The 17,528-nt window shown below is 41.0% G+C and overlaps 1 protein-coding gene and 1 long non-coding RNA gene across 3 annotated transcripts in view; one reads left to right on the top strand and one right to left on the bottom strand.

The window, feature by feature from the left end:
• LOC134287444 (uncharacterized) overlaps positions 1-16,098 on the bottom strand; it is a 443,288-nt gene extending 427,190 nt beyond the window's left edge. Inside the window, exon 1 of the long non-coding RNA XR_009997308.1 lies at positions 14,765-16,098. This is a non-coding gene — a long non-coding RNA (uncharacterized LOC134287444). The remainder of the gene's footprint in view (positions 1-14,764) is intronic.
• The window catches only part of LOC109429575 (uncharacterized), a 174,633-nt gene that overhangs the window by 129,347 nt on the left and 27,758 nt on the right, over positions 1-17,528 (top strand). The window lies entirely within an intron of this gene.

Genomic DNA, 17,528 nt, shown 5'->3' with positions numbered 1-17,528 from the left:
TCTTGGGATATCTTTAGAGGTTCCTCCAGTAATTGTTCCAGTGCTTTTTTCGCAGTTTCCTTCAGGAATTTCTCCAGAAATCCTTTAAGGTATTTCTGCAGGTATTCAGAGATTTCTACAGGGATATCTCCATATATGCCTTCCAAAATTCCACAAGAGATTCACCAATAATTACATCTGGAATGATTCGAAGTATTTCTGCAGGAATGTTTTCAGAAATTCTTTTAGAAAATTTTACTTAGAGATTCTTAAAAAACACTCCAAGAATTGCTTGAAGAATTTGTACAAAAAATCTTTAGGGATCCTAGTTTTTTTGTATCTGTATTAACGAGATTTTTTAGCCCTAGGCTAGTTGATCTCGGGACCCACGCTTTACTTCCCTTCCGAAGGAAGAACTCACATTTTGCGAGTTTGTCGGGAGCGGAATTCGATCCCAGGTCCTCGGCGTGATAGTCAAGTGTTCTAACCATCCCACCAGGTCCGCTCCACTAGGGATCCTAGTATTCCTTCAACAATTACTGCAGACATTGATTTCTTCATTTTTTTATCCAGGAATATTCCTACAAAAATTCTTCCAGGTATTCGCTAAGAAAACTCTCCTGAGATTCCAAAAAGAGTTCCTAATGGGGCTTGCTTCCGGGATTCCTCATCGGGTTTCTTCATAAATTACTTCAAGAGTTCCTCCAGGGATTCACCGGAAATTTCTACTGTTTTTCTTACAAAAACGAATTCCGAGATTATTTTAAACATTTCTAGAAGAACTCTTATTGGGATTCCTTCAGAAACTCGCGCAGGAATAAATCCAGAATTTCAGGATTTCCTCAGGAATTTCAGCGGTTTCTTCAGTATTTCCCCTGAGAATTCTTCAGAAAATCGTCCTGGAATTCCCTCAGAAATCAAAATTTGTATTTCATCAGGAATGAATCTTCAGATTCCTCCCAGATTTTTTTCAAGAATTATTCCTGGTATTCCTCCTGGCATGCCTCTAGGATTTCATTCAGGCATTTCTCCAGAGACTTCTGCAAGAGTTCTACCAAGAATTTCTCCAGGTATTACCCCAGGTATTTCCTCAGGAATTACTCCAGGAATTTATTCAAGTTTGGATCCAGGAATTCTTCCATGAATTCCCCCGAAAATTCTTCCAGGAATTTGTTCTCTAGGGTTTCCTCTGCACATTCTTCCAGGATTTATTTCATGGATCCCTCCAGGAATTCCACCGATGATTCCTGCAGTAATTCCTCCAGAAAATCCTCCTGGAACTCCACCAGAAATTCCTTTCTGAATTCCTCTAAAAATTACTCCAGGAATTCCTTCAGAAATTTCTCCATGGATTCCTTCTAGAATTCCTCTAGAGATTCTTCCAGGAATTCATTCAGGGATTCTCAAGATATTCATTTAGGGATTCCTCCTGCAGTTCTTCCATGAATAGTTCCACGGATTTTCCCCAAGATTTCCTATAGAGATTTGTCCAGGAATTCCTCCTGACGTTCTCCCAGAAATTGTTTCAGGGATTCCTCCAGGTTTTTTTTTGCAAGAATTCCCCCAGGGATTCTTCCAAGTAATTCTCTAGAAATTCAGGATGCCTCCAGGAATTCCTCAAGAGGTTACTTAAGTATTACCCCAAGAATCCCTTTCAGAAAGTCCATAGGAATTCCTTCAGAAATTACTACCGCAATTCCTTCAGGAATTCCTCCTGGAATTCCTCCAAAAATTCCTCTGGGAATTCCTCTAGAAATTTCTCTTGGATTTTCTTCAGAAATTTCTCTTGGAGTTTCTTCAGAAATTTCTCTTGGAATTTCTTCAGAAATTTCTTTTGGAATTTCTTCAGAAATTTCTTTTGGAATTTCTTCAGAAATTCCTCCATTAACTGCTTCCAGAATTTCTCTCGAGATTCCTCCAGGAATTCATTCAAGAATTCTTCCAGGGATAGTTCCAAGGGATTCCACAAAAAATGCCTTACAGATTAATCGAGGATTTCTTCCTGGATTCCGCAAGGAATTCATCCAGAACTTCCTGCAGGAATTTGTCCAGAACTTTCCAAGCATTCCTCCTGAGGTTTCTCCAGAAATTGCTTCAGGGATTCCTCCAGGGATTTTTCAAAGAATTTGCCCAGGGATTCTTCCAAGAATTTCTCTAGAAATTTCTCTAAGGATTCCTCTAGGAATTTTCCAAGAGGTTTCTTTAGAAATTTCTCCTGGGAGTTTCTCCATGGACTCATCCCGGGATTTCTCCAGCAATTCATCTAGAGATTGCTTCGGGAGTTCTTCTAAAAACTCCAAACTCCAGGAGATTGCTCCCAGAATTCTTCTGAAAACTGCACCAGGAACTCATCTAGAAATGTATCCAGAGATTACTCCAGGCATTAGTCCAGGAATTTCTCCAGGGATTTTTAAAGGAAATTCCCCAGGGTTTCCTCCAGGGATTTCTTAAGGAATTTCTCGAGAGATTCCTCCAGGAATTGATACAGGCATTTCTCCAGGAATTTATCCAGGGGTTACTCCAGGCATTCCTCCATAAGTTCCTCCAGAGATTTCTATAGGGATTCCTCCAGGCATTAATCCAGGATTCCTTCAGAAATTACTTCCACAATTTCTCCAAGAATTTATCTAGAAAATCCTTCAGGGATTCATTTAGAAATTACCTCAAGAATTCCTCCCGGAGTTTGTCCAAGAAATATTCCAGTAATTCTTCCTGGGATTCCTGAATGATTTCCTCCTGAGATATCTCTAGGAATTCCTTCAAATATTTTTTCAGGAATCCTCCAGGAAATCATCAAGGGATTCTTTTAAAAATTTCCCCACAAATTCTTTCTGGAATTTATTCAAGAATTATTCCAGGTATTCCTTCTGGCATTCTTCCAGGATTTAATCCAGGCATTTCTCCACGGACTCCTCCAGGAGTTCTACCACGAATTTCACCAAAAATTACCCCAGGTATTTCTTCAGGAATACTTTCGATAATTTATTCAGGAATGGATCCAGGAATTCCTCCAGGAATTTCTTCGGAAACTCGTACAGCAATTCCTTCAGGAATTGTTCCAGGAATGCCTCCAGAAATCCTTCCAGGGTTTCCCCCAAGAATCAATCCAGGAATTTCTTCTCCGCGGTTTCCTCTACACATTCCTCCAGGAATTATTTCATGGATTCCTCCAGAAATTCCTTCGATGATTTCTCCAGTAATTCTTCCAGAAATTCCTTCTGAAATTGCTCCTGTAAGTCCTCCAGAAATTCCTCTGGAAATTTCTCCTGGAACTCCATTAGAAATTCCTCTCAGAATTCCTCTAGGAATTTCTCTAGGAATTTCTTAAGGAATTTCTTAAGGAATTTCTCTATGAATATATTCAGAAATTTCTTCATGGTTTCCTTCCAGAATTCCTCTAGAGATTCTTCCAGGAATTCGTTGAAGGATTCCTCAAAGAATTGATTAAGGGATTCCTCCTGGAATTCATCCATGAATAGTTCCATGGAATTTCCCCAAGATTTCCTATAAAGATTTGTCCAGAAATTCCTCCTGAAATTCCACCTGGAACTTGTCCGGAAGTTCCTCCAGGAATCCCTCCTAAGGTTCCTCCAGAAATTTGTTTCAGGGATTTCTCCAGGGTTCTTTCCAAGAATATCTCCAGGGATTTTTTCAAGAATTTTTGTAGAAATTTCTCTAAGAAATTTTGCGGGAATTCCTTATGAGGTTTCTTCAGAAATACCCCAGGAATTCCTTCAGAAAGTCCTTCAGGAATTCATATAGGAATTCCTTTAGGAGTTTCTCTGGGAATTCCTCAGAAATTACTACCGCAGTGTCTCCAGGGGCTCCTCAAGAAATTCCACCAAGATTTACCGTAGGTATTTCTTCAGAAATTCTTACAGGAATTTCTTCAAAAATTGATCCAGGAATCCCTCCAGGAATTTCTTCGGAAATTCCTACAGCATTCCTCCAGGCATTTCTGCAGGAAATCCTTTAGAGATTGCATCCAATATTCTTTCAGGAGATTCTTCAGGAAATTCTATAGGAAGTTTTCCAAGGGATTCCTCCGGAAATTCTTTCAGGTTTCCTCTAGGAATTAATCCATGGATTTCAACTCCAGGGATTCCTCTAGAAATTCGTCCAGGAGTTATTTCACGGGTTCTTCTAGAAATTCCACCAAAAATTCCTCCAAGAATATACCAGAAATTCCTGCAGGGATTCCTCTAAGAATTCTTCCGTGAGATTCCTCCAAGAATTCCTCCTGAAATTCCTCCAGAAATCCCTCTGGGAATTCTTCTAGAAATTTATCTGGGAATTTCATCAAAAATTTCTCTAATGCTCCAGGCATTACTCCAGGAACTTCTGCATCCCTGGAAAAATTGGAGAAATTGGAAGCATTTCCTCACTTTTTAATTCTCGATTTTTCATTAAATAACGAAGCAATATTTTCAAAATCGGTTTTCGTACACATGTAGAGTATGGATCAAGGTATCCCCTGAATTTTTTTGTGGTTGAACATATTTTTCGTTTTTGCAGAAACCATTTTTGAACGAAATTTCACAAAAAATGGTTTCTGCAAAAATGCAAAACATTTTCCACCACAAAAAAAAAATAGAAGATACCTTGATCCATACTCTACATGTGCACGAAAACCGATTTTGAAAAAATTGCTTTGTTTTTAATGAAAAATCAAAAACCAAAAAAAAATGAGAAAATGCTTCCAGTTTCGCCTTAACTTTGGAGCCAAGGGCTTAAAGTCTCTTTAAAAAAGACAAATCAATCAATCAATCCATTAACTTTTCCAGGGAATCCGCCAGGAATATGTCCAAAAAATTTTCCAGGATTTCCTCCAGAAATCCATCTTGGAATTGCTGAGAAAATTTGCTTATGATTTCACAAAAAAAAAATGTGCCTATGATGCTTCGTTCTATGATTTTTCAAAGTAGGTGGTGTCTGTGGAAAATGTTTGATTTTCACTGGAGTTTTCCGGAAAATTAGGCGACCCTGATTTTTTTCCATTTAGTTTTTCAAATATATATGATCCCTACCTTATTTCATTAACCTTCAGAAACTTCATACCAATTTGTACGATAATAAAAAAAAAACCCCTAATGCTCCAGGCATTAGTCCAGGAACTTTTCCAGAGATTCCGCATGAAATTTTTCCAGAAGGTTCTCCCGGATATCCTCCAGAAATACATTTAGGAACTCCTCCTGTGATTTCTAGAAGAATTCCTCTAAGGATTCCTCCAGGAATGCATCCAGAAATTCCTCCAAGGATTCACAGGGATTTCTGATGATTCTTCAGATTTTTTTTCCTGAAATTCCTAGCATAATTGCTCTTCGGATTACTCCAGGAATTCATCCAGGGATTCCTTTAGGTATACTTTCACATATTACTCCAGGGATTCCTGCAGGTATTGCTCCGAGAATTCTTGTAATGATTTCTTCCGAAATTTCTCTCGGGATTTTTTTTTAAATTTATTCAGCGGTTAGTTAAAAAATTACAGTGTTCCGTTCATAATGTTTTTCAGGGATTCACCCAGGGGTTTTTTTAGGATTTCTAGAGCAATTCCTCCAGCGATTTGTATTGAAATTCTATTAGATAATTTTAGAGGGACATAGAAGCCGAGAAATTCTCCAAGAAGTCATCCAGGAATCCTTTCACAATTATCTCATGAATACCAAGTCTTTTACAAGTCCAATCATGAATATCTTCAAACTTACGATTACATCTTGCAGCACCAGCTTTTAAATATATTAAAACTTCCTCAATGACCATTTGAATTTGTGCGTTGTTTGATAGACGCAAAAATACCCCTGGCCCACGACATAAAAAAAAATTAATAGTGACCGACTAGAAATCGCCTCCAGCATGGTTTTAATGAATACACTCGCGTTTACGCTTCAGCTACGTACATGTATTCTCACTAGGAATTCACAAACTTTTGCTGGAATTCCATTGCAAATTCAACCAGAGTTTTTCCCCACATGATACTTGATTTCCACAAAGAAGCACTTAACCATATTTTGCAGTAATGCTACTAGAAAAATTCAAAGATTCTTAAAGATACCCATCCAGGAATTCCTGTAAATTATCATTTAGATTCAATTTCTCAGCGATTTAAAAAAGAAGATGTACAAAGTATTGCTTTTTATAAAATTCGGATTATATAATATTTCCAAACAAAACTAACTAATTACATAGACCATTTTGGACAATGGTCTTGTAAAGAGTGTCAAGTTGAGAATTGTCTCCAATAACTGTCAATGTAAACACATATTATGCCAAATAAATTTCTATTACTGTACGTGTAGTTGAAACCCGGAATTTTAGACTAGCGAAGTTGGATTTTTCTCCAAATCCGTGCGTCGGACCTAACTTCGGAAGTGGTGCGCTGTATAGCTGTTTGCTATACAGCGCACCACTACGCACGGATTTTGAGAAAAATCCAACTTCGCTAGTCGAAAACTCCGATTTTCAACTAAATTGAGAATATAGATCTATGTTTGTCACCACGACAGTTGTTTTCAGATTTTTTTCTAATTTCCATATACAGGGTGTTAGGTTCCTGAGTGCAAACTTTTTAAAGGGTGATAGAGGACCATAAATGGAGAAAAAAATTGTTCTACGCATATGGTAAAATCTCAACCGTTACGTAGTTATTGAACTTCCCTTGTTTTTGACTCTTATTGCCTTAACTGGTTATAACTTGAAAATGGTCAAACTCATCGCAGCTTTTTGACCCTTATCCGAAAGATTATTGAATTTTATATCAAATGGCAACTTTGAATCGATTGGTTGAGTTAACTAAGTTTTCTAGAACAAATAGCTCAAAAGTAGTGTGTTTTAATTTATTTTTGTCAATTATCTTTGAAACATGCGTAATAAATTAAAATTCTTTCTTTGGTAAAGTTGTGGCCCCTGTTCCACTCTATAATTCGTTCTTTGACATCAAACTTCTATCTCTTATCGTTTTGTTTCAATTTCGACTTTAACATTGCATTTCAGATCATAAATTTGCAACTGTCATGGAAAGCACTTTTTAGCGCATTGTGGCGCACATTTAAATCAAAATTGCAAGAAAACGATAAGAGCTAGAAGTTTGGTGTCAAAGAATGAATTGTAGAGTGTAACAGGAGCCACAACTTTGTCGAAGAAAGAATTTTAATTTAATACGCATGTTTCAAAGATAATTGACAAAAACCAATGAAAACACACTATTTTTAGCTATTTTGCTCTAGAAAACTTAGTTATTTAACTAAACCAATCGATTCAAAGATGCCATTTGATAGAAAATTCATTAATCTTTCGAATAAGGGTCAAAAAACTTCGATAAGTTTGACTGTTTCCAAGTTATTCCCAGTTAAGGCAATAAGAGTCAAAAACCCAGGAAGTTCAATAACTACTAACGGTTGTGATTTGACCATATGCGTAGAACAATTTTTTTCTCCATTTATGGTCCTCTATCACTCTTTAAAAAGTTTGCACTCAGGAACCTAACACCCTGTATAAAGTCCTTAAATTTTTTCTGGGGGGGGCCTGGCGAATTCTGGGGGGGGCCTGGCCTCCCTGGCCCCCCCTCTAGTTACGCCAATGCAGATTACCCCTTCCTTCCACTCCTCCGGTAGCTGTTCGGTTTCCCAGATCCTGACTATCAGCCGATGCAGACAGGTGGCCAACTTTTCTGGGCCCATCTTGATGAGTTCAGCTGCGATACCATCCTTACCAGCTGCTTTGTTGGTTTTGAGCTGGTGAATGGCATCCTTAACTTCCCTCAGCGTGGGAGTTGGTTCATTTCCGTCCTCCGCTGCACTGGCGTCGTCGTTTCTTCCGTTTCCGTGGGCTTCCGTGCCTACGTTCTCCACGCCGTTCAGGTGCTGATCGAAGTGCTGCTTCCACCTTTCGATCACCTCACATCCGTCCGTCAAGAGGCCTCCGTCTTTATCCCTGCATATTTCGGCTCGCGGCACGAAGCCGTTGCGGGATGCGTTGAGCTTCTGATAGAACTTCCGTGTTTCTTGGGAACGGCACAGCAGTTCCATTTCTTCACAGTCCGCTTCTTCCAGGCGGCGCTTTTTCTCCCGAAAGAGGCGGGTCTGCTGTTTCCGCTTCTGTTTGTAACGTTCCACGTTCTGTCGAGTCCCTTGCTGCAGCATTACCGCCCTCGCTGCGTTCTTCTCCTCCAAAACCGTTCTGCACTCTTCGTCGAACCATTCGTTCCGTCGATTCCGTTCCACGTACCCGATGGTGCTCTCGGCTGCGTCGTTGATGGCTGCTTTCACTGTACTCCAGCAGTCCTCTAGAGGGGCCTCATCGAGCTCGCCCTCGTCTGGCAACGCGGCTTCGAGATTCTGCGCGTATGCTGAGGCGACATCCGGTTGCTTCAGTCGCTCTAGGTTGTACCGTGGCGGTCGCCGGTACCGTACATTGTTGATGACGGAGAGTTTTGGGCGCAGTTTGACCATCACCAGATAGTGGTCGGAGTCGATGTTGGCGCCACGATAGGTCCTGACGTCGATAATGTCGGAGAAGTGCCGTCCGTCAATCAGAACGTGGTCGATTTGAGATTCCGTCTGCTGTGGTGATCTCCAGGTGTAACGATAAGGGAGGCTGTGTTGGAAAAAGGTGCTACGTATGGCCATATTTTTGGAGGCGGCGAAATCAATGAGTCGTAGGCCGTTTTCGTTCGTTTGCTGGTGGGCGCTAAACTTACCAATCGTCGGTTTGAATTTCTCCTCCTGGCCTACCTGAGCGTTCAAATCTCCTATGATGATCTTGACGTCGTGGCTTGGGCAGCGGTCGTACTCGCGTTCGAGCTGCGCGTAAAATGCGTCCTTGTCATCATCAGTGCTTCCGGAGTGTGGGCTGTGCACGTTTATTATGCTGAAGTTGAAGAATCGGCCCTTGATTCTCAACCTGCACATTCTTTCGTCGATCGGCCACCAACCGATCACGCGCCTCTGCATATCACCCATCACGATGAAAGCTGTTCCCAGCTCGCGTGTGTTGCCGCAGCTCTGGTAGATGGTATGATTACCTCTAAACGTTCGCACCATGGATCCTGTCCAACACACCTCCTGCAGCGCTACGATGCCGAACCCGCGGTCCTTCAGTAGATCGGCGAGTATGCGGGTGCTCCCAATGAAGTTGAGAGATCGGCAGTTCCACGTACCGAGTTTCCAATCGCAAGTCCTTTTTGTTCGCTGGGGTCGTTGCCGTTGGTCTCGGTTCGTATTATTCTGTTGCTGATTTTCCGTTACAATGGTTTTTTACGGCTGGCTCGTAGGGCCTGACACCAACCCCCTACTTTCCGGAGGACCATAGTGCACAGTTGAGCTTAGAGTCCTTCCCTGGCACTCGGACGTAGATCAGCCGCCCCTAATATGGGGATCAGACGCTGTTGTGAGCCGCTCCTCTTGGAGAACAGACGCTCAGGTTTGCCGAAGCAAACCCCCCCTTCCCTGTCAGCCTACGACCAAAGTTCCCACCGGGGTTGGTTACCCGATCTTCCCTAAGGTTGCTGCTAGTGGATCACAATGGGATCTTAATTGCGCAGCATACCCAGCCTTTACCGTCCCATTGTCCCATATTTCTAGAAAAAATCGAAAATTTGAACAATCGTTTTTCTAATAAAATCTTGCAAGTTATTACTTGAAATGAATTTAAACGAAGAAAATTCCCTTGGCTGGGTTGTTTTGATCATTTTAAAAAAAAAGTAGAATAAAATTTCTCATACACGGTGAATGGGTCCCTACTACCACGGTGAATGGTGACCTACCAAGGCGACCCTACTACCTTTTACTAATTGTACTATATCACCAAATTTTGTGAAAAATTTTCTACTTCTGTGGATATTGCTTTAATTTTAACCTATTGTGACCAACCCCTTTGTTTGTCCACTCTGATCATAGAGCTCGAAACCTTTCTCAGCATTAAAATTAAATAAATATGAGGAAATGTTGAAAGAAGAACACTTAGAAAGCTAGTAGGGACAATCACAAACAATAATTAAAAATCAAATATGAATAAAACCCTAAAAATATACAATAAATTAAGTAAAACTATCATGCAAATAAATTAAGTTCATGCGAAATACCAGCTAGAAGGCAGAAGGCGGCAAACGGTTAATTTAAATAACACACCTAGGAATTGTAGACAGCCTACCCACACACAACACCCACAATAACACCCGCAGTTTTGGTAGCAATTTTGGGTTGGCTGGCAGTTGCGATAGCAGCCCTGGCGACCGCTTATCGGGCAACCTGCTGGACCACGGTCTACGAAAAAAAGCCTTTTCACCGGTTCCTGGGAAGCGAACGAGCCATCGCTCGTTCACTTGGTTTTTAGCCTCAAAAGCGACCACATCTCGAAAAGTTAATTTTTGAAGAGAAGAGAGTTTAAGCGAGTGTGCCAAAGCCGATAGTTCAGGCAACATTTGTGGAGTAGTGAACCACCGATTTTCCCACTTTTGGGTACACTTTTCTGCCCGGCGGCACCACGCAAGACCCTGCAGCAAGGATCGGTTCCATCGGACCAAGAGCAGGAGTTCACCGGGACTTGGTGAGTGGATATTTCCGGAGTGCCGACCACCGGCGGCTGAAGTTAAACAAAACCCTGACAGCACAGCGGACTACGAAAGGATCGTGTGGGCGCGATCCAACGACACGGACCCCCCCTCCCCCCTTTTACGGGAACCGGAGGACAGTAGGACCGACAGAAGCGATCCAGCATAGAGGACCGTGCGGCAGCCGGCATCGTGGGGACCGAAAGGAGTGAGCCGGCGTTACGACCCCAGTGACCCAGCGGGCCACGTGTAGATCGCGTGGCTACGATCCGCTACCCCAGGACTCCACCAGCTAGCTTCCAGCGACGGGCCCAACACTGACACCCACACAAATTGTAAGTAGAGTGTACTGGTAGGAATCAGCTAGGGACGTTAGGGACGATAGGGCCTTTTTTTAATAAACCGCCGTAAAAAGTAAATATTCCTTCTTTTACCATTTCTTCATTCCTCGAAATTGCCTCGGCGTGGATGAGCCGACCCTGAGAATTGGGTAAGGGTTTTATGGGCTGAGCGGGCGCAACAGAGACTAGTTACACTATAATGAAGGCAATTAAAAGCGGCACCAACAATGTTTATAAGACTAGTGTCAAATGACAGCCCTTATTTGCCCCGAATCGTCTTAGATCCACGGTGAATGGTGCCTTGACGGTATTTTGATGATTTTGATTCAATTATGATGAGGAATAGTAGCGGTGTAGTATACAGCGTGGGTCACCGGAACCGTTTTCTCAGATCAAGTGTTTTTGGTTCCGTTTCGGGTCCTGAGTATCCGTGCAAAATTTGCATTTTTGTCATAAGTTGAAAAAGTTTGTTTGAAACTTCGCAACCGATAATGTATAATGATAGCCTAGGATGTTCTGAAAAACTTTGTCGAAGACCGCAAAGCGATCCGATGCTTGTGAAAATAGTTATAACCAACGAACCGCGTGCATGTGTTTATGTTTCTACATGCAAAGGAATAACAATAGCAACAAAATCATGCTGTTTCGGCAAGCAATGCCAACGCTATAACTTTTTTTTTTATGAGCATTAGATCACTTCGTGGTCTTCGACAAAGTTTTTCAGGACACCCTAGGCTATGTTTTCACATAATCGGTTACATGGTTTTAGATAAATTCGAGCTTGCCATGAGAGAAATGCAAAAAAGTGTATTTTCCCATGTAAAATCCCATACAAAATTCAAACGCGATGCGCAAAACGTGGACATAATCAATCGTGCACAAATTTTTCCCACTTATTTGGGTCCTGAAATGGGACCAAAAATGCTTTGATCTGAAGAGATGCCTCCAATTTTTTATTTTTCCACTCCAGCAACGACCCGGATGGCATCGGACAAAACACCGTTGTGCAGTACTGTGCACGAAAATGCCATGTACTGTGCTTCAATGAGGCTGATGATTTTCTCAGCGCGACCCTTGCGCCTGAGGACTTCCCACATGTTTCCGTGATTGAGACGGTCGAAAGCTTTTTCGTAATCAATGAACTCCAGGTAGAGAGACTCTTGGAATTCATTGATTTGCTCCAGGATGATACGGAGCGTGACAATATGATCCACATAGGATCGTCCGCCACGGAATCCTGCTTGCTGCAGTCGGAGAGTTGCATCAATCTTCTCCTGTATCTGGTTAAGGATCACTTTGCAAAGGACTTTGAGAACGATACACAGTAACATGATGCCCCGCCAATTATCGCATACAGTTATTTTATTTATATCATATAATACATGTAGAGTAAGGCTTAGCCTTTTTAAATTCTACAATCAGAAGAAGTACAGAATTCATTTTAATATATTACAACTATTTCTAAATCAGATTTCAAATTTGTTTATCATATTGGAATGGACTATAAACTAAAAACAAACTATTGATTACTTGTGTTCAACCATAAGATGCACCCCCTACGAAACTCATTTAAAGATCGTGAAGCTTTAACTTGAGCTGGAAGCTGGTTCCAGTAAACAATGCCACGAACAAACAAAGTATTGCTATAATGTGATGTAGTTGTAAGAGATATTTGAAAATTTCTCTCGCGAGAACTACGGAACGGTCTAAGTTTATGATACAAATACAGAGGCTTTGCTGTGTTTATTATTTTGTGCAACGCTATATAACAACGGTATTTAACAAAATTAGAAAATGAGCATCCAAGCAATTGAGGTTGAAGGTGTGAGACGCCAGAATACCACGTTAGATTAAATATCCATCTAATGCAACAGTTAACAGCTACACGCAATCTACCAAGTGAACGCGACGAGGCATTCAACAAAAATTCAGTTCCATACGTTAGGTGAGGAAGCAAAAGAGTTTTAAACAACTTGATTTTTGTTGCAGTTGGTAGTTGGTAGCATACTAGCTATAAGTTTCAGGTGACGAAGTCCGTTATAAACTTTCCTGCACTGAGAGATGATTTGGCTGTCCCATTCTAAGTTACTCTGAAATATAACACCCAGATTGGAAATTTTATCAACGTATCTGATTGGAGCATTGTTGAGTATCATTGTAGGTAATGAGACAGTAGCGTTGCGAGACCGATTAAAGCCTGTATCCGCAATAATCGGGACACAGAAGTACGGCTGTAGCTCTGTAATGAATCGATAAAATTGGCCAAAAAATTGATTGAGAACTCTTTGGTGTATGTTTATTATTTATGCAAAATTTCATAAAAATCGATGCATTACTTTTAACTGTAGGTGAAAAACAAACAGACGTGGTTTTTAGCATTTTGTACAATCATGAACAATTTTCATTCGCATAGTAGATGCTTCTTTTACGCTACAGTTCAAAGTTTTGTGATGATAATTATGAAATTTTGTTAGCAGTTATGATACTTATAGAGACACTTTCTTGCAAAATTTCATCAATTTTTATCAATTGGTTTGAAAGCAACTGGTGTTGATAGGGGTGAGTGTTAGTGAAAATTTTTCGTGTTTTTCTTGTGCGATGTTTGCCTATTCATAACTTTTGAATTTCTCTGCCAATTTTCATGAAATTTTCACAGAAGGTAGTGAATTATGTGAATATTATGTCTGCAAAATTTGATGATTATTAGTATAGTACTTTCAATAGTACAATCGAAACAATAAAGGGTGCTGACTAATTGCTGTCTGAGGGGCTAAAATCACGTTCAGTTCCAATACGTGTTTCGACTATAAAATTGTTGTTAGTGCATCGATTTTTTTGAAATTTTTCCTATGCAACGAACATAGATTGAGAGGTTTGTGTTCAAAATTTCAGCCATTTTCTTTGCTAAATTCAAAAGTTACAGCGCTGACATGCAAAACTAGGGGCTGTACAAAATTCAATGGCGCACATTCTACTCTTTCATTGCGACAACAAAAAGTACGGCACCGATTCACATGAAATTTTGTAGGTGAAATGAACACATCTTAAGATGTTATTTAACCAAATTCGAGCAACTTTAATGTATCTATTGAAGAGTTACAGCTGTGTTTCTGTGTCCCGATTATTTCGGATACAGGCTTTAATAAACAGAACGTGTGATTTTTCAGGGTTTAAAGGTAAAAGGTTGAGCTCGGACCACCGGAAAATATTGTTTAAATCAAAGTTTATCAACCTAGCCATTTCTGGAATTGTCATACTATGGGAACATAAGTATATTTGAACATCATCCGCAAATAGATGCACTTTGCAAAACTTTATAACTGTCGGAAGGTCATTAATGAAGAGCGTAAATAGAATTGGACCCAAAACCGATCCCTGTGGAACCCCTGAAATGATGTTAACGAAATTTGAATATTTATTATCAATTGATACTGCTTGTTTGTGAGATACGATCGAATAAGTGTAACTGCTTGCCGGGAAAATTAAAAATTGTTTGACAGTTTTTGCAACAACTTAGAATGAGATACTCTGTCGAAGGCCTTTGACAGTTAGCTCACCCTTTTTGGGTACCTTCACTAAGACGCCTTGCATCCAGCCGGATTCACAGCTATCCCAACTAACATTTTCAGCGCTATAAGCTTCAGTCATTTGCTTTCTGTTGTGTAACCATCGAGTAAAAGCAGTCAACGCTGAATAAAAGGAAAGCTAATCAAATATAAATCATAAGCTAATACACGACTGCAAAACAAGCACCAAACTCGGTTTTCAGAAATCCATTACTTGTCACTGGGGCTGCCTTTACTCCACCCTATTCCAACTCCGGGAGATTTCCCGGAAGATGTGAAAACTTGAACACATCGAATAGGAGTCCCCACTAACAAAGCAGCTGCTACTATACAGTACAATTCATTATACTGACAAATCCCCAAACCAGCAGCGCTTTAAAGGCCGTTATGCGATTTCATTACGGCTAGAAGCTGTAATAAAGAAACTGTTGGTTTACCAACACGGCTTGTCGGATATAAACATTATTGTCAAAACAAACTTTAAGCGGGATATATTGCTACTACACAAATTCTTTACAGCTATCCATGTATGTGCTGTGAAATTATTTGGGTTGTTTTTATTGCACTTTAATTCAATGCCGGAAGATTTGCCGGAAGATGTGCAAATCGAGTAAGAGTCCCAGCCACTACAACAGCTGCTTTTATACAATACGTTTTGTAATGTTGCCAAAACACAAAACAGCAGCGCTTCGTAGCCGTTTAAAGAACACTCTTTCAGCTAGAAGCTGTGAAGAAGAATCTGTTGGCGCAACCACACAGCTTGTTCAATGTAAACATTATTGCGTTTGACGTTTCACAAGCTTTTGCAGCAAGATGAAGTTGGGTAAGGTTTCTTGTGGCACAATTATGAAGCCTTGTCTGGAGTAAAACAAAACGGGCTATTTTCTATGTTATTTATATATAGCAGTGTGGCAGCGAGGACATCATCGGGACCAGTGGATACGGAGATCGTTCGATTCCAAGTAGCGGCAAGTACTTTAATTATTCAATTTTAAAAATGATAATTCCAGTTCCACATGTATTTCATCATGGCTTCCATATTTAATCGTTTAATTTGGGGATGCCGTAAAACTATTATTTAACAACTGTGAAAAGGCTGAAAAAGCGCCTTCTCAAGATGTTATTCATTTAGTGGTTACATAGGAGCCGAGAAAAGAGCTATGACTAGGTGGCATAGAAGCTGATCGCACAGCATGTACAAGCTGATTAAGTTCGCCAGATTCATTGGTATAGGGCTTGCATAGAAGCTTCCGTCCATATGTACAACACAGTTACTCAGCATCAAGCCGTATTAAGGACGCTTTGTTGACGTTTACATTCACAATAAATGTTAGTTGGGATCACAGGCAAATGAATCAGCTTGCTGAATATTCGCCATGCGATAGCTGAGTCGGCAGTGGTCAGTTAATGCTTTGACCAGCATGCTGCAATTCTGCTTTGACAGATTTGTTAGATAAGATACTTTGCCACTCATAGAGATGGCTCAGTACAATACAATTTCGTTTGACGACATGACTTCAAACTATTCCAGTATTGTTTGTGCTGAGTGGCAGCCCAGGTGTCAACCTGAAGCTTTACCCAACACTTGGATACCGGAATAGCTGCCTCAGGGCTAATGAAGTCATGTGATGCTCCAGTGCGAGCTAACTCATCAGCCAATTCATTTCCACCGATGGAAGAATGGAAGAAAGGTGAACAGCGTTCGCTGAATTCAGCTGTCAGCTCCTCGATTTGAGTTCGACAAGGGATAACTATCTTCGACCTGGAGTTGGCCAAAGCAAGTGATTTAATAGCAGCCTGGCCATCTGAACAGAAGTATATTACTTTGCCCATTACGTGCTGCTGATGTGTCGATTGCACTCCGCACATAAGAGCAAAGAATTCGGCCTGAAAAACGGTGCAGTGTCTACCAAGTGAATGAGACTGATGCAGCCTTAGCTCACGAGATTAAACACCAGCACCTGCTCGACCTTCGAGAGAGGAGCCATCAGTGTAACATACGATGCCGTCTGAAATACTTCTCTCCAGATAACCAGATGTCCACTCTTCCCGGGAAGGGAATTTCGTGGATAATGTCCTATATGGAAAATTATAAGCAATTGGGAGATCACTTGGAGCTAGGGCAACTTTGTCTCAATCCACCAAAAGTGAAACGAGGTGTGTGTTGATCTGCGGTTCACAGGAGTTTTCTCTAGTAGACCGAGTACCCGTAGATGGTAAGTGCAAGAAAGTGATTCTTGTTTGAGATAAACTTGTAGTGGGGCAACGTCAAAGAGAACTTCGAGCGCAGTCGTAGGAGTTGAAGAGAAAGCTCCAGACATCGCCATTGAGCACATCCTTTGGAGATGGCCTAATTTTGATTGGACCGTTCTCACTTCGCCCTTCCCAAGTAACACACTTGTCACCGAAGAGTCACGGCGGCGCAGGTTTTTGTTGCGCAGAAGTCACTATGACTTACTTCTAACAAATAAACACTTACTTGCTAGAAGTAAGTCACAGTGACTTCTGCGCAACAAAAACCTGCGCCGCCGTGACTCTTCGGTGACAAGTGTGTTACTTGGGTTTTGCCACCACACAAGACATCCATAGGCCAATATTGGACGAACAACAGTTGTGTAAATCCATTTGATATACTTGGGTTTAAGACCCCAAGTAGTACCAAAGGTTCGCCGGCATTGCCCGAAGGCCATACAAGCTTTCTTGATTCTGAACTCAACATGAGGTGTCCAGGAAAGCTTGGAATCAAGAAAGACTCCAATGTACTTTACCTGTTCAGTCACATTGATTTTAGAATCAAAGAGACGTAAAGGTCGAAAACCATTACGGTTTCGCTTTTCCGTGAAAAGAACAAAAGATGTTTTACTCGGATTTACCGAAAGGCCATATTGGCGACACCAACCCTCAACTACCTGAGGAGCGTTTTGCATCAGGTCGAAAAGGGTGCTGATGCACATACCGACTAACAATGTTAGGTAGTCGTCGGCAAAACCATAAGTAAGAAAACCGCTATTATTGAGTTGGAATTGGAAATCATTGGAGATATACCATGACGCCGTGCGGCTTCCAATATGGCATCGAAAGGCACGTTGTCAAAGG

Source organism: Aedes albopictus, chromosome 2 (genome assembly GCF_035046485.1).
Source record: "Aedes albopictus strain Foshan chromosome 2, AalbF5, whole genome shotgun sequence".
Lineage (NCBI taxonomy): Eukaryota > Metazoa > Arthropoda > Insecta > Diptera > Culicidae > Aedes > Aedes albopictus.
The sequence above is the reverse complement of the archived record's forward strand: the minus strand, read 5'-3'. Positions and strand labels throughout refer to the sequence as shown.